Raw genomic sequence first — 26702 nt, 5'->3', positions numbered from 1 at the left:
AGATTCCAAACACCCCCCTGGTATGCCTACTGGGCGTTCGCAAACTCAAGTTAGCTAGACAAAGAAAATTCCTGGCACTTTTACTTGCCAAACGGCGCATAGCAATGCGCTGGGGGAGCAAGAGACCTCCTAGGCTCAAAGAATGGATCGCCGACATGACCTAGTGCAGAGAGACACTAGAGGCGTATGCAGAGGAAATACCACAGTCCTCGAGACCCAGAGACTTCTGGGACCCACTAGTGCAGTACCTGCCATCAGCGCAGGGAGACACAGATGCACCATAAGGGCAAATTCACCCATATACACTCAAAGTTCACTAGGGCAGGCAAGGCCACTAAAAAGTTGAAAAACAACTAAATGTATTGTACTAGGACGCGGGAAAAACTGTACGCGCCGGGTCTACGTTGGTCATTTTTTAACCTATGCATAAGTGTAATGTAAAAACTGTTTTATGTCTTTAATGTGGACAACGCTATATGACCTTTTAAGCTACTCATATGTAAAATGCTTTATGTTTTTGTGATACCATGCTGCTGGATGGAAAAAAATAAATAAAAAAAAGATGTGTTTAGACCATATATGGAACCCAACACTAGAAGCTTCTCGTTTAATCACCCCTCTGATAGGACATATCTGCCATAAGTATCTACTTCAGTCTCCTCCGACGAGAATAGTGTCCCCGGTCTGATCCAACTCAGGGCCCCCCTAGCAAATGATGAATAGCCTGTGGCTGGTATCTGACCCTTACACCTTTGCTGGAGCTTGCGGATCTCTGGTTGTGCTGTGTGTCACTTTTAAGAGCGCTACGTGGGCCTTGTTTCGCTTAAGGTATGCATAGATGTCATATCTGCGGGCTGGTGTTTGCAGCCCCTGACATTCTAGGTGACTACGTTGGTGGGAGGCATGTGGCAAGGGACTAAGACAGTACTGCGTGCACACAACCCAGTGTGCCTGGGGTTAGGCGTCTATATGATATATGGCCATTGAGAGTGTGTTGCACCATGGTTTTTTTAAATTCACGTGGATGTCGGTGCGAAGGGTTGCTGAGAAAGGGAGTCATGTGGGACTGAATTGGGTTAGAGCAGAGTGACAACAGGTATCTGCCCAAACAAACAATGCCATGCGGCACAGTCTGCTGTGTACGCAGATTTGATCATGTCGAGGGCAACGGGTGAAATATAGTTTGCGATGAGTGTATTAACATTGTGGGCCCGCAAAACACGTGTTCTCGTGTGGTGTGTCTTGATTTGCATAGTGCACCAGACGCCCGGCGGCCGGTGTGCACATAAGGGAGCAGGCCCAGCCTAGCGCGCCCTGCTTATAAACTGCTAGGGTGCCATGCAGGATGCGTGTATAGTCTTGGAGGGCAACTGTACAGTCTGGTACAAATACATACTTGCTGGACCACAGATTGTGGCGTACCATTACATTAGATCATCTGCAGTCTGTGGTGCCACCATGGGAAGTGTCTGCGAGTCCTCGCCATTTGGGCACACTGCCAGTGAGCTGCCTCCGCTCGATGAAGGTTCTGACGAAGCATCAGTGTCTCTGCTCGGCCACCGACTTCTCATGTTCACCACTGCTCTCAGGACGCCCTGCCTCTCTTGCAATACTTGCTCGGAGTTAGGAGCGGTCTTTAGTTGTCTTGGCGAGCCTTCCGCTGGCAGCCTGTATCATTTGCGACAACCTCTGCGACCTCTCGTGCTTGGCTTCACGCCATTACCCCTCTAACTTGGTGAGGTATGGTTACCCACGGATCAGGAGGTGCACTGCAGATGGAGTATCGCTTAACATACAGGAGCAGAAAAAGCATGCTCAGTGTGCGAAGATGTCCCTTCAAAGAGGCTTCAATGCACCAATAGGTTGGCCCTTCTGAAAGCTGCTTCAAAGTCTGCAATGCTACTGCTGGTCCCTAGATGAAGTGTTAAGTGGAACATAGCAGCCGCAATTTTTTTTTAGAATTTCACCTTCGGACCATAAATTGTAGATAAAGGGGTAGGATAGAATTGGAGTCACGAGGAGTGGAGTTTTCCAGTTTAAAGTAGTAGTTTGAAATGGCAACGCTACAACTTCTGGAGATGGAGGCGGCATGTTCCGAGAGTTTTCAGAGCATAGTCAGTATTGTGGACGCATTAAGCATTCACAGTACAGGTCTGGAATACGGTAATTGGCCAACTTGAAAAATCAAAATATGCAGTGAGGGGTAGGATACACAATTAAAAAAAAAAAAATGTAAATTGCGTACAGTGATAGTAATTTGGGTTCATGGCCTACTGTAGTCTAGGAAGACACTGTACAGTTTTGATCCGTGGACGAGCTGCTTGTCAAGGTGTTTGAGAAGCGGATTAACACAAAAGGTTGTGAAGATCGGATGGACACATTTACTGCTTGTATCTGTGGAACACACCATGTTACATAGTATGGATCCTCTGAAGTCATTAGTTAAAGCTAGGCCTAGGCAGTAAATTTCGCTCCGCTCACGGAATTTGGGTAATTTCTTGTTCCGCAGAGAACGCGGAATTGCCCAAAAGTTTTTGCTTGTTCGCTTTCTCAAAATGCGTGTTCACAAGATATTTTCCCCCCGAGCACACACAAAGCGTTCGCGAACAGGAAAAAAGCATCGCGAACAAGCAATCCCGCGTGTTTGCGGAATTTCTGCGTCCTCGCGGAGAATTATTACCGTTTCGTGGAGCTTTTCGTAGCGCGACTATGCAAATTCCGCCCACCCCTAGTTAAAGCATCCTGAAAAGCAAGTTACCCGAGATCAGAACTGAAGAATTCGAGGTCTGGCTGCAGTGAAAGCATGCACGCATATCCTTTGCAGTTTGTTGGTGGGTGCTGCGTGTACCGCAAGTTGGACAGGGGAAACCGAGCTCTATGACCTCCATCTTTGTACTCGTTGAACAGATGGGCAATAATAAATTACACCCCCTATTATGACCTATTGGAATCGGTGACAACATCTGTGTATTTACAATGGTCAAGTTTGAGCCTTCAGGAGTAGAGGTGGGCGAGCCAGGCATATTAACATGGCAAACCAAGTCAAGGGTCTTGCTTGTCTCTTAGAGCTTGTGCATGAGCCAGGCTCTGAAAAAGCTTGCCATGTAAATCATACAACAAAGTACATAACGTCAAGTATGATGAAGTCTCTTAAAAAAGTGTATTTCTTTAACATGAGAACGTAGAACCAGTCTGCCTGCCCCCATGCTGGTGACAGTGTTATTAGTCAATTGGGAGGCAAGACAGTTGTCACATGAACCCTGTATATGGCTCAGATTCTTATAGACAGAGCAACATTATAGTTAGTGAAATTAAAAACAATAGGTTTTCATGCAACTGGAATTTTGAAATCGCGTGCTTTCATATGCGATAGTGAAGAAACAGGAGGATTGCTAAAAAAGAATATTTGCTGAAGATCACACAATTTGGTTAAGTGGGGAAGCTGAGATTTATATGTAGCTGTTTTGATTTCATTAAGTAAAAATCAGCCACTAAATGGGTATCTATTTGTCACTGCTTTTTTTTAACCTCAAACGTTAATTCTTTGTTTTTACTTCTGTGCACGAGGGTGGAGGGAGAGGGGAAGGCCGAAACCACATGAAAGCTCGGCTTGTTATGAGCGGGAAGTTCCAGCACGACCTCCAGCTGAGCCAGTGGTGCAGATTGGGGTGTACAAAATCTCCCTACTTCCACAGATAGAGTAATTTCACAGTTACACGCACATACACTCATCATACACTTGGGCCCATTTTACTAACATACGCTCAAATACTCTACCAACACTGAACCTGTGAAAAGAAAAACTCCTAAACACCCTGCATCTACACTGAGGTCGATAAGACCTAATTGTGATTGTCCTGAGTCATGATCTAAACAATCTATACAACAATAATCAAAATAGAGTACTCAATAATTGACAAGAAATAACCACCAACACTGTATTTAAAATTATGGTACTTTATCTAAAATTAGTCAAAGGAAAATCAATCAAAGTAAATCATTATTCTCATAATTACCTATTCTAGCTAAATGTCAGAATGGGTCAGGACAGGTCTTCCCAGTAGAAGTCTCCCGAGTCGCCGTCCTCACAGCATAAGTCCTCACCAACGCAGGTTTGGGAAGAAAATGGCAAAGTGGCAAAAACCCTCTCTAGGCTAACAATATTTATAATGTGTTTAACAATAGAAGGCAACATAAAATGTTTTCGATATCCGCTGAACCTCTGAGCAAAGCGAGCAGAAAAGGATGTAGCATCGCTACATATGGAAAATCTCCGCTCAGGAAAAATCACAAAAATAAAAAGACGGAAGTATAAACTCAAATTTGCAAAAGTATCTTTTAAAATGTTCTTCCTCAATATCTCAGCAAAGTCACCGCAGACTGGACAATGTTCATTGTATTTTATCCTTGTCCAAGGGCAGCTGGCAATTCTCCCAGAACTGCTGTCCTCACGGAAGATTTTCTACCAGGCGAAGACTGTGGTCAGATGACTCTCGACCATGTTCAGCAAGGCCTTCTCATCACAAAATTCACTCGAGTACAGGCTTTAAACGGTAGCCATTTTCCCACCAGGCCAAAATGTACCATCTTAATTAAAAGATACTAAACAACGTTACCACAGCATAGTGATTAAACAGTGTCAACCCCACTAATACCCTTATGTGTATGTAATTATCTAGCCTTTGCAACAAAAGAAAAGCATTAGTACATAACATTTAAAAAGCGTTTTTCCGTGCTTTAAATAAACAGCACTCAGCAACATTTATTAATAAAACATGCACATTTATTAAATAGCAACGCAAAAGCATGCCCACGTATAATTTTCTCCTGTTAGTTTATATTGATTAGTCAGAACATTTACACAAAACAAATAATTAATAGTTAAAAATTAATATTTTATTAATCGACAAATAGACAAACCAGAGCTTTAAAAACCCAATAGATTTTCAACAGAAAACTCTGCTCCAGCAATCCCCCCTTTGGTGATATTATCACCAAATAAACACCCAAAAAAAAAATTAGAAAAATTTTAATCCCAATTTTTAGGAGAAACTGGAAATGTCTTTTTCTTATACACAACACTAGACACCAGACTCCCTTTCATCATCCCTCTTTGTCTCCAAATAAACACTCTCCCTTAATTCTTCTAATTCTATTTCTTGTGGATCTCTTTTTCTTTTATTTCTCCTTTCAATATTTCTTTTAATCAATTTCTTTTTCCCTCCCCTGTTTTTACAACACAAACACACTAATCTTAGTATCAATAAAGCAATAATTATACAAGTCAAAGGAAACAATATCTTACCTATAATATTACTACCTATTTTTGCAATAAAATTCTTAACAGCAACTACTTTATTAGCTATTTTAGTCCAGATACTCTCAGCTTCCAATGGTACTAATTCTTCATGCAAATCAGTAATATTTTTGATATAGACCTTCAGGTCTTTGCTTTCGTCTGGAATGTAAGTGCAACAATGTTGAACTTTCAATATTGCACAGACCCCACCCTCCTTGGCCAATAAAATATCAAGGGCAAGTCGATTTTGCATAGACATGGCAGGTACGGCAATCAATTCCGTATTCACCAAAACAAACCCTCCAGCGGTATTTGTCGATAAGCGATCCACCACTGTTGACAGTTTCCGAATTCCATATGCATTCAAAGAAATTCCCACTGCTGGAATTAAAGCTCCAAAAATGTCACCCACTATTTCAGACCAAGTTTCTCTCTTAAAACGTGTTAGTAAATTAATATGTTCTACATCTTCTATTCTATCTATATGAAAAATCTTTGGAAAAACCAGGCCCACATAACACGTGCCATACCAATGGTCAGGCAACTTGTAATAAGCCTTGTTCCCACAAACATAATACACTCCTGGAAAAATTGGATCCTCTCCTCCTCTAAAACCCCATCCTGTTGCAATGAAGTATGTATCATGACACTCACTAGTCCCAACAAAGTATGTATCATATTGGGATTTCCTTCTTGTAATGCACAGCTTACCCTTCTGTGGTGCATCTAAAGCTAAAGTTGGACTAGCCCCATTTCTCAATTCTTTTCCCATCTCAATGTCCCAAATTGTCTCACTCATTTTGTATTTCCCTGCCTTTTCATGCATGCTCAATCTCCTTTCCTCCACCATGTTTAGGAAAGCTTTCTCCTCTTCTTTCAAACTACAAGTTAAATTATTCTTAAAAATGTAATCTAATGTTAATTCTTCTTTCTCAATAAAAATCTCACCAAAAATGTTAGCTTCTTTAGCTGGATTCAGCTTCTCATTCATAGGCAATTGCCCAAAAATACTATCTTTGTTAGACATCTTATAATCTATTTTCCCTAGCAAATAAAAAACACTACTCAACAATCACCCCTCTGAAACGGATGCAGGTAATTGCATACAAACATAGCAATCCCTCACTTCCATTGTCTTCACATATTCATACAACAATTTTGAAAAAACATTGCTAGAAAAATCATTAATTGGCCTATCTTTATGCATGTAAGTATTACTAATTCTAGTTGGAACTACTTTTTGCGAACTTTTCTCTACATTAGTGTCATTCTCAGTATGCATTTCAAATGTACCTATTGAAACTCTAAATGTAACTAATAAAGCTAAAACACCCCATAGTAGCATTAATAATGCAGTACAGCAACAGCACATTCTACACCATCTTTTCAAGAAGGCACATCTACTTTGATTATTCTCTATGTTAGCCATTTTACTACTTTGACCTTGTCTTTTGACTTAGCCTCTACTACTCCACTACTGTATTACTCTTTATTTCTGGATTACTTCAAACAGCTGGATTTCAGACTTTCTCCTTTTCACTTTTCTCTAAGTGAATTCTTCAGTTCACTCAATTTGGATATTCATCACTTTTCACTCCTTCTTCTTCAGCAACATCAAATTGTATCAGATCATCAACAACATCCTGTGCATCCGACTCTTCTCCAATGTCAGTCAGGATAACTTTTAAGATTCCAACAGATTTTTCCTTTTCCTCAACCACTTTTATCAAGATCCCCTCCGGATTGTCTCGATTCACTGTTTCTTCTCCTTCTCCTCCTTCAGACAGTGCCACATAAGACCATTCCGGTGATCTGTACTTTTGGTTGGGTTTTCTAATTCTCTTTATCTCCTCAGGTTCTCTTGACTCCTTTTGCTCCTTCCTTTTTACTTCGTTTTGACTCGACACCTCATTCACTTGTTCAGCTTTCGATGTATTTGCTCTTATCAGTCTGTATCTCAGCCTCTTTACTCTGTTGTTAGGCCAAAAATCTCCTCTTACAACCTTTTTTCGGTCTTGTTTCTGTATTATTTCTTTCTCCAATCCAAGTTCTCTTTCTCAGAACTCGACCTTCTGATTTTTCATTCTCACTTCCATCTGATTCTGTTTCAAATGCCTCTTCTTCTTCAGCAGTTTTCTTTTGCTCCACAGTCTTTTTCACCACTGTTTGAGACTTCCCTACTTCTTTCCCTCCTCGAGTCTCCGACACGCAATCTTCTTGCTGTCTACTTGTCGACAAGGATAAAATACAATGAACATTGTCCAGTCTGCGGTGACTTTGCTGAGATATTGAGGAAGAACATTTTAAAAGATACTTTTGCAAATTTGAGTTTATACTTCCGTCTTTTTATTTTTGTGATTTTTCCTGAGCGGAGATTTTCCAAATGTAGCGATGCTACATCCTTTTCTGCTCGCTTTGCTCAGCGGTTCAGCGGATATCGAAAACATTTTATGTTGCCTTCTATTGTTAAACACATTATAAATATTGTTAGCCTAGAGAGGGTTTTTGCCACTTTGCCATTTTCTTCCCAAACCTGCGTTGGTGAGGACTTATGCTGTGAGGACGGCGACTCGGGAGACTTCTACTGGGAAGACCTGTCCTGACCCATTCTGACATTTAGCTAGAATAGGTAATTATGAGAATAATGATTTACTTTGATTGATTTTCCTTTGACTAATTTTAGATAAAGTACCATAATTTTAAATACAGTGTTGGTGGTTATTTCTTGTCAATTATTGAGTACTCTATTTTGATTATTGTTGTATAGATTGTTTAGATCATGACTCAGGACAATCACAATTAGGTCTTATCGACCTCAGTGTAGATGCAGGGTGTTTAGGAGTTTTTCTTTTCACAGGTTCAGTGTTGGTAGAGTATTTGAGCGTATGTTAGTAAAATGGGCCCAAGTGTACGATGAGTGTATGTGCGTGTAACTGTGAAATTACTCTATCTGTGGAAGTAGGGAGATTTTGTACACCCCAATCTGCACCAATTTCCTGGTAGCAGAATTTGATGGTTATTGATGATTGTCTTGATCTGATTAGATTGCTTGTACATTGGCTTTTGATTTATTGATTATTGATTGATGTTGGTATATGTACTAATACTATATGTTGAAGTCGTCATGTTGAGTTTTATGTAGTGCTTCTGGAATTTGGGAGCTGGTAGCAGTTCCGTAGTAGGGCAGAGGGAAGTATATGCTGCTCTCGGGAAAGACGGGATTGTTGGTCCTGTATGTATGCAGGAAAAGAAAACGTGTGACAATTGAAGTTGCGCGTCACATTGTCTGTGTTCGGAATTAGTGACATCGTTGTGTGTTACTATTAGAAATATTTCTGGTATAAAAGGAGTGTGTATGGTAGCGAAGGTTATTTGTGAAACTCTGGTCTTAAGTCCCAGGGATCCGTAAGGTTCACCGTTAAAGCTTATTGCGGGAGGAGTAATAGGTATTCTCTGAGCTTGTTTGAAGGACTGGGCAGAGGTAAACACTGCTTGGTTAACGTATGTTATAATTCTGTAGTGGGGCAGATTGTTCACTGTTCTCGGGAAAAGCAGGATTCTGTGTGTATGTACTATATTTTCTTGTATGAATGTGCGTGAATGCTCATATATTTAGTTAATTGTAATACTCTTTGGAGCAGTCCTAGAGGAAACAGTTAATGAATGCATGTTAGAAGGGCAGAGTAGAGGGATGTGCTACTGTGTCAACGGGATTCTTGTGAAATAGATTTTCTTTACTATTCTTTGGTTAGCGAAGCAGACAATGGAGATGTTTATATGTTGTAACTAATAGATTTAGTAGAATCTGATACGAAGTCTACTGAGAAGTTTTGTAAAGGAGGGGTAGACGACCGACAGGAGACAGGAGCAAGAGACTGCAGCGACTGCTGACGTCAAACAGACCGCGCTCTGATTGGATATTGGATCAGAACAGTGCTCGCGCTGAGATTGGTGCGTTGGTGTGAGCCGCGCAAGGATTGGAAAGAGTCACCTTGTATTCTTGTGACGTAGGCGCTCCAGGATTGGTGCGTTAGTGTGAGTCGCGCTGTTATTGGATAAAACATCGTACTATTGAGTTGTATTACGGAAAGGATTAGAAAAGTTTGGTAAAAGCTAAAATGTATTACCAAGAAGAGAAAAAGAAAAAATCTTTGTTCAGAAAGATTAAAAATTGGTTCGACAGGGTGGCCCCCATCAACCCATGGTATTTCCGAGACCCCAAGATGCGCAGCGCCCTGGTAAAGAAGGTAGATAATTACTTTAAGGACAATCTGGGAACCGTGGACTCGGCGGTGTCGCTGTGGGAAGCTTTTAAGACCGTCCTTCGGGGGGAAGCCCTCTCCCTGGTGGTGGCTGCCAAGAATCGGAGGGATGGCGAGGTGCGGCAAGTGGAGGATGAGATCGCGGCCCTTGAGGGGGCTATGGAGGAGGAGGTTACAGAGTCCTCACTGCATGAGCTTTGCTTGAAGCAGGCGGAGTATAGGGACCTGGTGACGAACGTCGCTAAGACCCTCAGTAGGGAACAACAGGGCCGCCTGTATGACGTTGGTGATAAGGCAGGGAAACTCCTGGCATGGTTGGACAGGAAAGAACGGGTCAATAGAGTGGTGCCAGAGTTGACGGGAGAGCGGGGAGAGGCGATTGTGGAACCTGAGGGGATTGTGAAGTGTTTCGCGGAGTATTTTCGTAGGGTTTATTCCTCGGTGTCGGACAGGCCGCCCGAGGACTCGTCTGATCTCCTCCGTGATATCGAGTTGCCCTGCCTCTCTGACATAGATAGGGACGATTTGGATGGTGACATAACGGTTGACGAAGTGGCGGGGGCGATTCGCGCTTTAAACTCGGGTAAGGCCTCTGGACCGAATGGACTGCCGATCGACCTGTACAAACTGTTCCCGGATAGGGTCGCCCCTCACCTGCGCGCCATGTTTTTGGAGGCGCGGGGGGATGGGATCCTTCCGTTGGATCAGCGGCTGGCGTCGATTGTGGTCATACATAAAGAGGGTAAACCCCGAGATAGGTGCGCTTCCTATCGGCCCATTTCACTCCTCAACGCTGAGCCGAAAATTCTGGCCAAACTCCTGGCTACCCGTTTGATTAGGGTACTTGGCGATTTGGTACACCCGGATCAATCTGGCTTCATCCCGCACCGAAACACAGCATTAAACCTTAGGCGTCTTCATGGCGTCATCGCCAGGGCGAGCACGCTGCGTGAACCGGCTATTGTGGCATCTCTTGATGCCACGATGGCCTTTGACACGGTGGAGTGGGCATACTTATGGGCCGTGCTGGCCAAGTTTGGTTTCGGTCGCGGTTTTGTGAGTTGGGTTCGGTTGCTGTACGAGGGGCCACTAGCGAATGTTGTGGTGAATGGTCGGGCATCTACTCCGTTTCAGCTTGGTAGGGGTACTCGGCAGGGTTGTCCCCTGTCGCCTCTGTTGTTCGCCCTCGCCCTTGAACCGTTGGCTGCGTGGATACGTTGGCACCCCGATATACGGGGCCTTCGGTGGTCGCCTGATCACGAGGACCGTATTTCGCTTTATGCCGATGATATCCTGCTGTATCTTGCCTCACCTAAGAAGTCACTTATAGTGGTCTGTGACGTACTCGCATCGTTCGGTAGGAACTCGGGGCTTGTGATTAATTGGGGCAAATCGTACTTGTACGTTCTTAGTGGCGAGGTCCCACCGATCCCTAGAACATGTTCGATACAGGTTGCCCAGCAGGGTTTCGTGTATTTGGGGAATTTTATATCCATGGATCCTGCTGTGCGCTATGAGAGGAATCTGCTCCTCCCCTTGGCGCGCTTGAGGCGAGATGTTGAAGGTTGGCGGAGGCTGCCGCTCTCCCTTGTTGGGCGTGCGGCCCTGTTCAAAATGATGTCTCTTCCCCGCTTCCTTTACGCCCTCCAGAACACCTTGGACTGGGTACCGGCCAAATACTTTCGGGAGGTCGAAGGCCTCCAACGGACGTTGCTGTGGGATGGTCGGCCGCGAATAGCTATTTCAAAGTTGACGCTCCCATGGTACGATGGGGGCATCGCGCTCCCAGACATCCGAAGGTACTACTGGGCCACGCAGCTGAGCGCGATCAACCATGGGTTTTATGGCCCTGCCCTCAACCCTGGGTATGCCATGGATAGGTGGCTGCTGCGTGGCGGCAACTACTACAGGGCGTTGTATTCGCGGTCCTTAGACTCGTCCCTTACGGGGCCCACAGGTGTGGCGGTGCGTGTATGGAAGATGGCGACTGATTCGTTGGGCTGGAAGGATAGGCTCACCCTCGCTACCCCATTGTTTGAATCGGAAAGATTGGGAAGACTCTGGCATACGAAGGGCTTTGATAAGTGGGACCTGATAGGTATATCCAAGGTGGGAGATGTGCTGCATAAGGGGAGGGTGAAGTCCTTCGAGGAGTTGCAGACTGAGTATGAGCTAGGGCCCTCAGAGTATTTCAGGTATATCCAGCTGCGTCACGCCCTCCGATCAGTCCTCGTGGAGGGTGAGAAGGTGCCGGAGTCCTCTCCCCTTGAGGACCGAGTCCTTGATGGTCATATGCCCGAGAGCACGATCTCGCTTATATATAAGAAGTTGATTAACGTCCGGGCAGACATGCTTTTGGGGCTGAGAGAACAGTGGACTAGGGATGGCCTTGAGTTGGATAATGAGGACTGGCAGTCAGCGGTTTCTTCTCCTAAGGAGGTTGCGATCCCGTCGCGTCTGAGGCTGGTGCAGCTTAAAATACTGCACCGGGTGTATGTGACGGGGCCACGGCTGGTCCACATGGGATTCTCGGAGGACGGCCTGTGCAGAAGGGGATGTGGTATGGTGGGTACTTTCCTGCACATCATTTGGGAATGTAGTGCCATTGTGGAGTTCTGGAGGAGAGTCCATGCAGTCATGGGGGAGGTGACGGGCACTGCGGTACAGCCGGAGGCGCGGTGTTGCCTCCTGAACGTCTGGGGGCCCACTGACCTCGATGAGGCGCAGACCCAATGGGTGACTCTGGGTAACATGGTAGCTAAAAGGGATATCGCGCGATTGTGGGGCTCCTCGGGACCCCCTACACTGACCGCGTGGAAGGAGAACATGGACTGGAGCATGTTTAGGGAGAAGTCGGTCTACTGCTCTAGAGGTCGCCCCCGGAAGTGGCATGCCATCTGGGGGCGGTGGAACCAATACAGGGGGGGAATATGTCTTGCCCCGGATCTGGAACCTCCCGAGGAACAGCTTTCCCCCTGACCTACTTTCCAGCACAGTTGGGTTCTAGGAACCGTTTTGGGCCTCTGCTGTCCCCCTTCTTCCTCCGTACACAGTTGTGTAACTAGTAGACGAGTGGGGTCCTGCCTCCCCTGGGGGCTTTCGCCATGGGCTTTCAATGTCCTTGCCTTGCTGGGGTTTGTTGTGAGTTTTTTCTGTATTTACTTAAAATTGGACCTTTGCATTACTCTTTGAACTGTATTGGGGACACATCACTGTATCCAACTCTCAATGCTGCCGAACCTCCGGGCTGTCGGCTGAATAGCTGTGTCCTGAAATTTGAAATAAAGGTTTTAAAAAAAAAAAAAAAAAAAAAAATTGGTTCGACAAGGACAAAGATGTTAAAACGAGAGAAGGTGATTTGTTACCTCCATCGAAAACGCCTGCATCCTTCATGGCTGCGAGATATGGGTATCATACCTGTATATGGTTGGAGAATTGGGTTAGGTATACTAAGGAAGATGGTGTTCTAGCATTTCCAGAACATGGTTCATTTAATTTGGCTGTGTTGAAAAATTTGCGGGAAAAGATGTTATGTCTTGACCCAAGACCAAGGCCGACACAGTTTGAGGCTTTAGTGGAAGGATAGGTGGTACAAGAAGAGAGAAGAATCAGGGGATAGGACTTATTCAGCATTTCCTGTGAGAGAAAAAGAGAAAGCATCCACTGTTGCTTATCCTATGAGAGAAATACCTGGAGGAGGATATGTACATGTTCCATGGACCAGACAAGATATTTTATCATTTACGAATGATTTCCCTCGACTGAGAGAAAAGCCTGTCGAGTGGTATAGGCAGGTAGACAGATTTGTGAAATTGTCAAAAGTGCTGTGGATTGACCTGAATAGTCTATTTGATATAATTGTTCCAGCAGATTTGTGGGCTGAGTGTAAAATAGTTGTAAGTTGGCCTACTGAGGAATATCCAAGAGATCAGAGAACAGGAGCACCAGATCCAGAAGTAATGAGAAAGTATGAGCAGGTGATCGTATACCTGAAAAATAAAGTACCTCCAAAAGAGACAGACTGGGTTAAAATAGATCGAACACATCAGGAAGCAAAATAATCGGTTCATGCTTTTTATGAGAGGCCGATACTGGCTTTTAAACAATTCAGTGGGGATGAACACCTGGGTGACAAGGATTTGAGTCATTTTGTATACAGATTTGTATATGGCCTGAGACCTGAGATTAGTGAGAGAATTCGTGAGCATACTGTGGATTGGCAGAGTAAGAAAATAGATGAGATTCTGAGACATGCAAAATACTTCAGTGATGAAATTGAAGCAAAACAGAGAAAGCTGAAAGAGAAAGCAATGTGGGCACAAGTGAAAGTTGCGGAAAGACAGGAAGCACAATTAGTGGAACAGGCGAATAATGCAGGAAATAATCCAGGGAATAGACCTAGATATGCAGGGAAAGGAAAGGGGAATCTTGAGGAAGCCAAAAAGAAGTTCCCGTGTCACAACTGTGGCCAACTGGGACATTGGAGATCTGAATGTACTAATCCACCATTAGCGAATAATGAGAATAAAAACTTAAATCAACAGGTGCAGAACGAAGGGAATAATCGACAGCAGCAACAATCTTCTGTTGTGAAACAGCAGAGTCAAGAGCCAAAACCGCCCTTGCCGCAGAATAGAGGGTCACAAAAGTATAATCCGGATTCGGGATTCTACAATGATGAGCAGGTAAACAAACCAAGGCGTTGTAACCAGGTACAGCAGTACTTGTTAAAGAATGAAGGGAGTGAGTCTGAAGGTGATTATTGACGGTGCCGAAGAGAGGAGGAAAAGTGCATACTTGGTGCAACTCTAGAAATAGACCAAGCAGGACCATTTGTGGATGGAAAAATAAATGAAGAAGGTGTTACTTTTTTAGTAGACACAGGTGCAACAAGATCAACTGTCAGGTCAACAGATATTAGAAATCTTCCTCTCTCGGATGAAGCAATCCAAGTAGTTGGTGTAGCCAATACACAAATCAAGACACGTCTTACTGAACCAGTAAGAGTACAAATAGGGAAATTTTCAGACATGAACAGATTTATTGTCTGTGACACTAGTCCAGTGAACCTGTTAGGTAGGGATCTACTTTGTAAGATGAATTGTACAATTTTTTGTACACCGGATGGAATAGCTTTTGAAACACCAGATGAGGATGTTTTGTACCGAATGACTCTAGAAAATAGAGAGAGTGAGTTAATTGGTGCATATGCTGTGTTTGATCCGGAGGATTTGCCTCAAGAGCTGAGAGACACAGTGAAAAGGACAGTTTGGGATTTTACTGGAGAAGATGTGGGATTGATGAATAATGTAGATCCTGTGAAAATTGCAGTGAAAGAGGGAATTACTTATCCTAACATTCCTCAGTACAAAATGACACCAGAAATAATTGAAGGAATAACTCCTATAATTGAGAAAATGATTCAGCAAGGAGTTTTGAGAGAACTATTGAGTAGCCCGTGTAACTCACCGATAATGGGGCTAAAGAAACCTAATGGGAAGTTCAGGATTGTACAGGATTTGAGAAAAGTTAATCAAATTGTGGTGGCATGTTGTCCTATTGTGCCAAATCCGTCAGTGATTTTGTATCAGATTCCACATGATGCTGAGTGGTACACAGTGATTGATTTGTGTCATGCTTTCTTTTCAATTCCATTGCATCATGACAGCCAACCGATTTTTGCATTTAGGTTTGGCCAGCGTATTTTAGCATGGTGTCGTATCCCACAGGGGTATACAGAGAGTCCTTCGATATTCAATCAGTTATTGAAAAATCATTAGAGAGTTTGATCATGCCTGAAAACTCAGTGCTAGTACAATATATTGATGACCTACTAGTGGCATCAAAAACACGTGAAGCTTGTGAAGTGGATACCATAGCTTTACTGAATCATCTGGCAGATGGAGGGTTAAAGGTATCTCCAGCTAAATTGCAATTTTGCAAGAAAGAGGTGCATTATCTTGGACACAATATTGAAAAAGGTCTGAGAAAAGTGACTGATGACAGGATTAGAATTATCAGAGAAATGAAAGCCCCAAAGACCCAGAGAGAAGTGAGAATGTTCTTGGGAATGGTGGGATATTGTCGTCAGTGGATAATTAATTTCTCTTTGATAGCAAAGCCACTGATTAAGCTGACAAAAAGTGAGATGACAGATCCATTGGAATTAGATGGAGAACAAATGGCAGCATTTGAGGAGCTGAAGAGCAGAATGTGTGAAGCCCCTGCTTTGGGTATGCCAGACTATGAGAAAGAGTTTGAATTGTACTGCAGTGAGAGAAATGGATGTGCACTTTCAGTGTTAATTCAGAAACATGGATTACTGAGAAGGCCTATTGCGTACTTCTCATCGACACTTGACCCTGTAGCTGTGGGTTTACCAGGTTGTCTGAAATCTGTGGCTGCAACATGCAGAAGTCTGGAACAGAGTGAGGGAATTATAATGGGATATCCTGTAAGGGTATTCGTACCTCATAATGTGGCAATTCTTTTGACAAGAAGCAGAACTCAGTATATGTCACATAGTCGGCTGACTAAATATGAGAAAGTCATTCTGGGAGCATCAAATGTGACTCTGGAGAGATGTGTGAATGTGAATCCAGCGAAATTGTTGCCGGATATTGAAAATGTGGGTGTGAAGACAGAAGATGATCACAATTGTTTGGATGTGCTGGAGTACTGTACAAAACCGAGACCAGACATAAGGGATCTTCCCTTACTTGAGAGTGATCATGTGCTGTTTGTAGATGGATCATGCCTAAGGAATGATGAGGGTGTGCTGAGTGCAGCATATGCAGTGTGCAAAGTTTCAGAAGTGATGGAAGCATCACCATTGAAAGGAGTGAAATCTGCACAAGTTGCTGAATTGGTGGCATTGACGAAAGCTTGTGAAATTGGGAAAGATCTGAGAGTAACTGTGATGACTGATAGTCAGTATGGATTTGGAGTTGTGCATGATTTTGGCCAACTTTGGCTACAGAGAGGTTTCTTGACGTCGAGTGGGACTCCAATAAAGAATGCTGAAGTGATTGGGAAATTGCTTGAGGCGATACAGCTGCCTAAAGAATTAGCAGTGGTGAAATGTGCTGCTCATGGACAAGGAGATGATTTTGTGACAGTCGGAAATAGATTTGCTAACGACATTGCACAATATTGTGCTAAGAACAATCACTCGATTAATAGGGAACGAGAAGGTGAAATGTCTTTTTGTTCTGTGATGTTTACTAATGTCCTAGAAACGTGGGATGAAGTGAAACAGTTGCAGGATGAGGCAGGAAAGGAAGAAAAGAAAGACTGGATCAAGGCAGGTTGTGCCCCAAGAGAAACAGACCATGTTTGGGTCTATAGAGATGGCAGACCAGTCATGCCAAATTCCATGCTGTCGACAATGGCAAGGATGTATCATGGCCAGGGACATTTGGGAAGGGATGCGATGATCAGGTCTTTTAAACAGACTTGGTACAATGCAAAGTTCAGGACAATTGCAGAGAGCATCTGTCAGAGATGTTTGATTTGCCAGCAATTTAACACTGGGAAAAAGACAGTGGTGAGTCTGGGAACGATAGGTAGAGAAGGTGGTCCTTTCACGAGAATGCAGGTAGATTTCATTGAAATGCCCCAAGTGAACAGACTAAGGTATGTTCTAGTGGTAGTCTGTTTGTTCTCAAGATGGGTGGAGGCCTATCCGACTAGGAGAAATGATGGAATAACAGTGGCAAAGTTACTGTTAAGAGAGTTGATTCCTAGGTACGGGTTTCCAGTAACGATTGAGTCTGATAGAGGTGGACACTTCTATAATGAGCTCATGAGTTTGATTTGTGAAGCATTGGGCATACAGCAAAAGCTACATTGTGCATACAGGCCAGAGGCTTCTGGTGTGGTTGAGCAGATTAATGGCACAATAAAGAACAGGATTGGTAAGATGTGTTTAGCCACTGGAATGAAATGGCTTGATGTCTTGCCTCTAGTGCTAATGACTATTAGATCTACTCCAGATAGAACTACTGGTTTAAGTCCGCACGAAATCTTGATGGGACGCGCAATGCGACATGCATATGTGCCTGTCAATAAGTTGATGACAATAACTGATGACATGATTTTGGATTACTGTAAAGGCCTGGCTGACGCAGTTCATTCTGTGTTTCACCAGATTGGAGAAGAAGCTACCACACTTGAGAAGAAGCAAGCTCATGATCTGAGTCCAGGAGACTGGGTGAGGATTAAAGTACACAGAAGAAGAAATTGCTTGGTTCCAAGGTGGGGAAGACCAAGACAAGTTATTTTGACTACGACAACTGCAGTGAAGTGTGCTGGTGTGAAAAACTGGGTACATGCGAGTCATACTCTGAGAGTTCCAAGCCCAAAGGATGGGACTGGTAAGGAGTATTTTGAAGAATCAGATTCCAGTGATGATGAAGACCCAGAACCAGTGAGAAAAAATCAAAGTTCAGGAAAAGAAGCAGAAAAGACTTCAAGAGAACCATTGAGAGTCTCAGAAGGGAGATCAGATTCTGTAAGAGAGCCTGAAGTTCCAAAAAGCAGTGGGGGAAAAAGAAGAGAAAAAAGCAGATCCACAGAAATTACTCCTGAATCAGAAGAGGAGGAGATTGAAGAACCACTTGAGATTATACCTGAAGAAGTAGGGTCAGAAGAAGATAGAGAGGGACAGATTGCGGAAGACCCCCGAGGAGGTGTAGGGAACATTTCTGATAAGCTAGGTGAGGGACAAGTAGGGGTGTACAAATTCTCCCTACTTCCACGGATAGAGTAAATTCACAGATACACGCACATACACTCATCATACGCTTGGGCCCATTTACTAACATACGCTCAAATACTCTACAAACACTGAACCTGTGAAAAGAAAAACTCCTAAACACCCTGCATCTACACTGAGGTCGATAAGACCTAATTGTGATTGTCCTGAGTCATGATCTAAACAATCTATACAACAATAATCAAAATAGAGTACTCAATAATTGACAAGAAATAACCACCAACACTGTATTTAAAATTATGGTACTTTATCTAAAATTAGTCAAAGGAAAATCAATCAAAGTAAATCATTATTCTCATAATTACCTATTCTAGCTAAATGTCAGAATGGGTCAGGACAGGTCTTCCCAGTAGAAGTCTCCCGAGTCGCCGTCCTCACAGCATAAGTCCTCACCAACACAGGTTTGGGAAGAAAATGGCAAAGTGGCAAAAACCCTCTCTAGGCTAACAATATTTATAATGTGTTTAACAATAGAAGGCAACATAAAATGTTTTCGATATCCGCTGAACTGCTGAGCAAAGCGAGCAGAAAAGGATGTAGCATCGCTACATTTGGAAAATCTCCGCTCAGGAAAAATCACAAAAATAAAAAGACGGAAGTATAAACTCAAATTTGCAAAAGTATCTTTTAAAATGTTCTTCCTCAATATCTCAGCAAAGTCACCGCAGACTGGACAATGTTCATTGTATTTTATCCTTGTCCAAGGGCAGCTGGCAATTCTCCCAGAACTGCTGTCCTCACGGAAGATTTTCTACCAGGCGAAGACTGTGGTCAGATGACTCTCGACCATGTTCAGCAAGGCCTTCTCATCACAAAATTCACTCGAGTACAGGCTTTAAACGGTAGCCATTTTCCCACCAGGCCAAAATGTACCATCTTAATTAAAAGAGACTAAACAACGTTACCACAGCATAGTGATTAAACAGTGTCAACCCCACTAATACCCTTATGTGTATGTAATTATCTAGCCTTTGCAACACAAGAAAAGCATTAGTACATAACATTTAAAAAGCGTTTTTCCGTGCTTTAAATAAACAGCACTCAGCAACATTTATTAATAAAACATGCACATTTATTAAATAGCAACGCAAAAGCATCCCCACGTATAATTTTCTCCTGTTAGTTTATATTGATTAGTCAGAACATTTACACAAAACAAATAATTAATAGTTAAAAATTAATATTTTATTAATCGACAAATAGACAAACCAGAGCTTTAAAAACCCAATAGATTTTCAACAGAAAACTCTGCTCCAGCACCAGCGCCAGGCTTCTTCATGCTCGAGTTCTTTCTAGTCAGGATTTAAGTGGAATTGTTCTAAAATTCTCAGACCCTATTCGCAAAGGCATTTTCTCAACTGGGTGCAATATAGTTGTGCTAATCACAGACGTTTACAATATTAAAATCCAAATCCTAATTCTAAAACTCAAAATTGAGTGATTTACTCACACAAAAAATTCTGCCAGCTCGTTAGAATGTGTATTTGAACAACTGTGCTCCTTGGGTGAGTTTGTGTGCATTTCAAAGAGGGCGTTTCTGTGAAAGAGTGAAAACTGTCAAATTTGCATTTTTGGCAGTATTCAGAATTTTTTTCAGGTAGTTTTCTACTTATAACATCGTATTTTAAAGTATTTTCATTGAAACAATTAGTTGTAATCATAACCATTCCGAGGGTGTCTCTTCCGTTTTGTGCACTCCGCTCACCACTCACGCTTGTTTTCTAGATAGTGTCATTGCTACTAGAGTTTGTCGATTGTCACCCTGCACCAAATGTAACTTCTGTTAACCATTTGGAGTTTTGAAATTCCTTGCTTTTGGAAATCTCAGACACAGTTTTTCTTAAATGCCTTATATTTGCTACAATGGATAAGTGTGTTTTGTTCTATATAAGATCCACGATCTCTTGTTTGCAGATGCTACCCACATAAAATACTGTTCTGTGATTAACAGAACACACTTTCTTTGCTATAGGCATTTGTTAACCATCTGCGCTACTGGTGAGTCAAACGTTATTTCTCTCGATCAGGAACATAATTGATCACTACGCTATCTTTCACTTACATACAGAGTCACTGAGTGCTGGGTAAATTCCTGCTGCTCAGCCTGATGGCTGCAGCTGGGGTCTGTGGGGTCGGGAAACATCCAGCCCAATGCAGACTTTACAACGACCTACCCTTACAACACAACTGTTACAACGCAACTGCCTTTAAATCGCATGCCATTACAGTACATGCCATTTCAACGCATGTCAGTACAACGCATGCCATTACAACGCATTATAAGGTAAGTAATGGAGATCTTTATTGTATTAGGGTGGGTATGGCTGTTGGGGTATATGGGAATAGTATTTTTTACCCCTACACTATCCAACACTTTCCCTACTGTTGCACTCACTGGAGTGGGAATAGTAATTTTTACCCCTACACTATCCGACACTTACCCTACTGTTGCACTCAATGGAGTGGGAATAGTAATTTTTACTTCTACACTATCCAACACTTACCCTACTGTTTGCCTTAAAAGTATTATGCGTTGTAATGGAATGCGTTGTAATGGTAGTTTTTAAAAATGCGTTGTAATGGCATGCGTTGTAAAATCATGCAATGGAAAGACTGCGTTGCAAAACCATGCGTTGTAGCTTCATGCCATGTAACGTCAAATATTCGTGGGGTCACTAACTGCAAACAGGTAATCTGACAGCGTGATGTGCTGGAGACGGGAGTCAGTTACCATACTGGTGAGGGTCGGCTGGCACAGTGACACAATTTTTGCTGACCCGTCTGCAGGTGTAGATTATGGTTAGGGTGAGAGGGCATGGCACACTGTGTTCAATGCTGTGCCCTACGCCTTTAGAGATACGGCGCCTGCTGTCAGTGTTACCATGATTGGCACAGCCACCAGCGAAAGGAGGTCATGGTGGTCGAATAATTATGAATTCTGCCAAAGGCAGAAGCAATTTCTGGCCGTGGCATACATTTGAAATGAAAAGATCCTGCTGCCGCTCAGCCTGCACTGACCTGAAGTCTTTCATAGAGTGTTTAGAGGTGAAGCAGCTGTCTAAGATCCGTGGGGGCCGGAGGAGTGGACAGGCGAATCCGTCCTGTTGAGTGCACTTCTTTCTCACACGAGCTGTCAGCTGACAGGAGCGGCCCTGCATCAACCCAGGGCTGGTGCCGTGATTAAAGCGAGAGACTAAATATGCTCAGCACAGGCTGGGCTCAGCGCACGAGTTTGAGGCTGAGGCCAGCCCTCGCCACAGCAGGCAACTAGTTAGTCTTAGCCAGCAGAGCTGCATTGCGTGTTCGACGTCGGGCCAGACCCGCCCACCACAAACACTGCCCCTCAAGCTGTGGCCGGTGCAGGAATATCACATTTTATATTATTATTTATTCATTTTTATTTTGCGCAAACTTCATATAGACACGTATAGCAGACAGTTATGACTACACTTTCAGAAGAGACCATACCAAATCTTAAATTACGGTTTTGAGAAATGAACGCATAACCAGGAGGCGAGAAAGCCGGCTCCACTTCCAACCTTGATGCCCTTGTGGAATCGTGTGAGCATGCACCGGGGCAGCGAGGGCTGAAAGCTTATGCAAGTGAGCGTACGCCTGTCACTGGGTGTCCCGTGTGACCTCTTTTGGCCACGTGAGGTACTGCGCCCTACAACAGGGCTAGGAAAAGGATATGGTAACAGTGAGCTGCTGACTCAAGAGCTGGGTATCCCGGTTTGAGTCTGGTGTCCACTTAACACCCTATGATAAATTAAAGCTATTAATTTAAAATAAGGGCAAGAAATCAAATCTACTAATATAAGGATAAGAAATAAATGTACCTGGGGAGAGGATGTGGTCCGTCGGCTTAAACTGCCGACTTTGGTGCAGGAAACTAGGGTTCGAGCCTCGAGGTCGCGTCCACATCCTGTGATTCTGAGCAAATCACTTAATCTCCTCGGGCCTGAATATGTAATGTAAATACGGTGCTCATGTACAGGGCTCCAATACCTTCGGGTCGAGTTCGCGCTATATAAAAGATGCAAAACAAAAAAAAATAATCTCAGATTTGGAGGCCAGCAAGCACTCTGGTGGGGGAAGAGGAGATTAAATTAGGGCAGTATGCTGCAAAACAAGCCCAATTTCCCTTAAAAGCAAGCCCAGACATGCAAATAGCCTACCCAAAAAAGCCTAACTGACGGTGGACATCGAAAAGTGCAAAAAAGCTAAAAAAAAATGCACAAAAAGCAGTGAGAAGCCCAGCTGGGAGAGGAGGGAGGAGAGGAGGGAGGAGAGGGGGGAGGGACAGCACTAACACAACTGTGGTATTAAGCAAAGGGGGAGGGAGGAATGCTTTAGTATGATCTACACAGCTATAAAGCTGAACACAGGCAGACAGTAACAGAGCAGGAAACCAAGATCAAAATAGTCCCCAAAAGAACAGATGAAGAACCATAGTGTAATGAGACAGTACTTAGTCACTGCTACCTGGGGGAAACTAACCAGAAAAAGGAGGGGACAAAGAGGCAAGACTGACCACTAGTAATCGAGGATTTTTAAAGGACTGTGAAACAGACGAATCAAAAGCAGGGTGTTGACTTTCATCCCTCAAGAGAAGTTACAACAGGTCTCGAATGATCGGCCTAAAAAGGTGCTGGGGGTATTGACTCGTTCAGATGTACTGAAATATTACAGGGTGGCAAAGATTAAAATAGCGGAGGAAGTTACTGCAGGAGAGACGAAAAAAGAAATTGATCCCAATGGAGCGAGCAATTGCGGGAAAACCCGTGTGGGACCAGTTTTTGTTGGAAAAGTCACAACTCCCAAAGAATGCATACAGGTTACTCTCCGTGAAAGTGATATAATGGGTATAAAATAAAGTGATGAGGAGGTCGGTTGACATCCTACCCCCTCACCCTATTCTCCACTACATTACAACACTCACTTTACTCCTCCATCTCAAGCGGCGAGATTCAAACAAAAGACAGTCAAGGAATTTAAGAGAGAATTTGGGGTAAGAGGAAAAGAGAGGTCAACTTATCTGCCGCTTAGGCAATGAGTGATGCACTTCTCAAGAGACCTGACACAAACAGAAGAATGTAGAAAAATTCACCTGGGTTCCAAAGGAATTAGTATTCACATATAGAAGAATATGAGTGAAGGTGGCCCTGCAAGTCCAAATGTGGATATCAAAATAGTTGGGTAGGAGTGCTGGGCAGAGAGATGCTAGATATTGAGCGGGAGAGGCTATGAACAGATACCCCAATAACCCTCAGGAGCACCCACTAGAGTGAAGTGGCATACACATTCTTTTATCAGCAGGATAGGACACCCAAAAGACTTCACCAGATATACTTTGGAGTCAGATAAATGTTGTAGATATGAGACCGCCAGCAGGTCTTCCGATATAGACATGGTGGGACTACACATTTTAAAGGGGTTTTAAGATATCTGATGAGGGAAGACCTGGTGGTACCATTACTGAGCCTACTGAATCCATCCATCAGTAGAACACATAGGTTCAGATAACAAGGAGTTAATATGTCAGCTGGTGAGGCCATAAAGAACACAGACAGCAGTCCACTGGAAGAGAAAAAACTCAACCATGCACAGTAAAAAGAAGCAAATTGCAAAACATTGAGATGCAATTATCCAAGATCTGGAACGCAATTATTTAGTATGATGACAGGTTTGAGCACTTATGTTTTGCACCACCAAGGTTGAGAGCACTTTGACTAAGCCTTGGGCACTAAAATAAATAATGGGTCAACATACCAATACTTATGGGAAATGTTAATGAGTACACTTAGTAGCTGCCATGCTTTTAAGAAACAAGAAGCAAGGGGATAAAGGTATAAAGGTGTTTAGTGGAATCTTTTCTTTCGGAATGGTCAATTTTGTCCAAATCAGAAACGATTTTGGGAGAAAAAAACCCACAGCAAGGTAATATTTTACAATATAGGTTAAAATGGCTGTATGTTGATGCAGCAATCTCACATTTATTGTCAGATGGGATATATTTTAAGTTTATGCCAAGGTAGTATAAAAAAACATGCTATCCAAAGATGTGGACGTCCAGTTCTTGCCCTCAGGTGCAGGACCCTGTCTGCTTTTCAAGAAATTAAAATAGTATGTATTACTTTTGTGCAGTAGAAGCGGAGGTACGGACACTTCTCTGGGATAGTGGTACTCCACGGAGAGCACTAAATAAGCTGACTAAGAGCTGGTACGATGGAGGGATCACCCTACCGGCGCTACAATATTATTATTGGGCAGTGCACCTTATAGTGATAAATCGATGGGTCCATCTTACACACGCCAAACCAGCTTACAGAATAGACAGGCACAATATGAGACCAGGGGCTACCTCAGGGCAATCTACGGCAAAAAACAGAAGGCACCAGTGAATACCCCAACATCAACAACTATCAATATATGGCCACGTCAGCGACACTAGGGTGGAAGATAAGATCACTCTAACTACTCCACTGTGGGACTCAATACGCCTAGGATGTTTGGTAAACCTACCGGTATTCGACAAATGAGACCTCACTGGTCTCTCAAGAGTAGGAGATTGTGAGTGGGAGGGAAAATCATACCCTTTCTGGACCTCCAAAGAGACTATGAGTTGGTCTCTGCGGAAACCTTCCGCTACCTCCAGATACGTCACACACTACAACGAGCTATTCAAAATGGAACAGATCTCCCAGTCTCCTCCCCTTTATGGTTTAACTCTTTTTATTAATTTCTCACATCAACCATAAAAGGGAAGAAATAAGATCTCGACTCCTGAGTACAATATAAAACAGACAAGTGCCGCTACTAATCACATTACCAAGGTAAAAGCATGGAGTGAGGTTACTAAAGAAAGCAGAATAAGAAATAGAATATTGAAAAAATAAAAATAACCTTTCAAAACATTATCCCAAAGATTCCCCAAACGTGTCCACCCTTCGGCCCCCCCTCTCGTCCATCCACTATAAACCCACAAAAAAGAAAAGGAGAGCCCGAAACCACAATGGATCATCTCAATCTAGTAGATCTGCGTGGGAGGGCCTTCTGCGGAATCTGTGTATCTTCCAGACGCAGCAATTTAAGGTAGCGGGGGCATGTTAATTCCCTAAATTCAATTCTGAGGAGAGCGAGGAAGGGACGCCAGAGCTCTGGGAATTCAGAGCCTCTGCCTGCCAGAGTGAGAGTAAGCTTCTCCATCCCCAGTACCATCCACAATCTATGCAACCAACCTGAGCAGGGTGGGGGCGAGGGAGAGCGCCAGTGCGCCAGTATGTTCTGTGTGGCCGCTCCCAAGGCTATAGCGATCAGGCGCCCCAGTCTGGACTTAAGAGGATACATCAATGGATTTGGCAAGCCCAACAATATGTAGGCAGGGAAGCTTGGGAGCTGCGTGTCCAAATGAGCATCGATATCGTCCAGGATTTGGGCCCAGCACGGACGAATATGTTTACAACTCCACAGTAAGTGCTCTAACGTGCCCACCTCTCCACAACCCCTCCAACAGAGAGCACTCTGGCAGGGGTCAAAACGGTGGAGGCGCTCTGGTGTGTAGTACCAGTAGGTGACTACCTTGGTCATTGTCTCGTTAAGGCCTGTGTGATGTGCTGAATGTCGGGCCCTGTAGTATATGTCACCCCATTCCTTGTGGGTAAGAGATCTGCCAATCTCGCGTTCCCAGCGTGTCCGGCCCGTGTTGTATGTGTGCGTGCTAGTAGTCAGGAGGTGCTTGTAGAGATCAGAGATAAGCTTTTTATCTGACGATCTAGTGATAAGCCATTTCTCGAAAGCAGTGAGAGAGCGCTGGGCGCCGGGTTTCACTTGGGGTTGCAGGACCCAGTGTCTGAGCTGGAGGTAAGGAAGCCTCTCGGTCTCAGGGAGGCCATAGTCAATGCGAATCTGTGGGAAGGGAAGATTGCCATCCGTGTCAAACAGATGCCCGAGGCATCTACACGGAGAGGGCCGCCATTGTGCGAAGGCCTTAGTTGCCATGCCCGGTTGGAAGTCTGGGTTGTTAAAGAGTGGTGTTAAGGGGGAGGGAAAGGTCGTCAGAGCATGTGTGACTGCGGTACGGTCCCACGCCTACAAGATCGTACCCGTAATATAGGAAGCATAAAGATTTGGTGGTCTATGTGCCCTACGTAAAAAGGGGACCCCCTGCAGGGTCGTTGCCGCGACCGCTTGGTCTTGGAACAACTAATGCTTCTCAGACTCCAAACGACTCCAATCCACAAGGTAACGGAGCTGTGTGGCGTAAAAGTAAAGCTGTAGATTGGGGACCCCCACTCCTCCCCGTTCGGGCAGTAGTATTGCTATAGCATGCTTAAATCTGGGCTTGCGGCCCTGCCAGATAAAC

General features: G+C 43.8%; 1 protein-coding gene across 2 annotated transcripts in view; it reads right to left on the bottom strand.

Annotated features, from left to right (window-relative positions):
• The window catches only part of BOLL (boule RNA binding protein), a 1219536-nt gene that overhangs the window by 972738 nt on the left and 220096 nt on the right, over positions 1–26702 (bottom strand). The gene's annotated exons all lie outside the window — the stretch shown is intronic.

This window comes from Triturus cristatus, chromosome 3_2 (assembly GCF_964204655.1).
Source record: "Triturus cristatus chromosome 3_2, aTriCri1.1, whole genome shotgun sequence".
Taxonomy (NCBI): Eukaryota; Metazoa; Chordata; class Amphibia; order Caudata; family Salamandridae; genus Triturus; species Triturus cristatus.
Note: the sequence above shows the minus strand (reverse complement) of the source record. Positions and strands in the feature narration are given on the sequence as shown.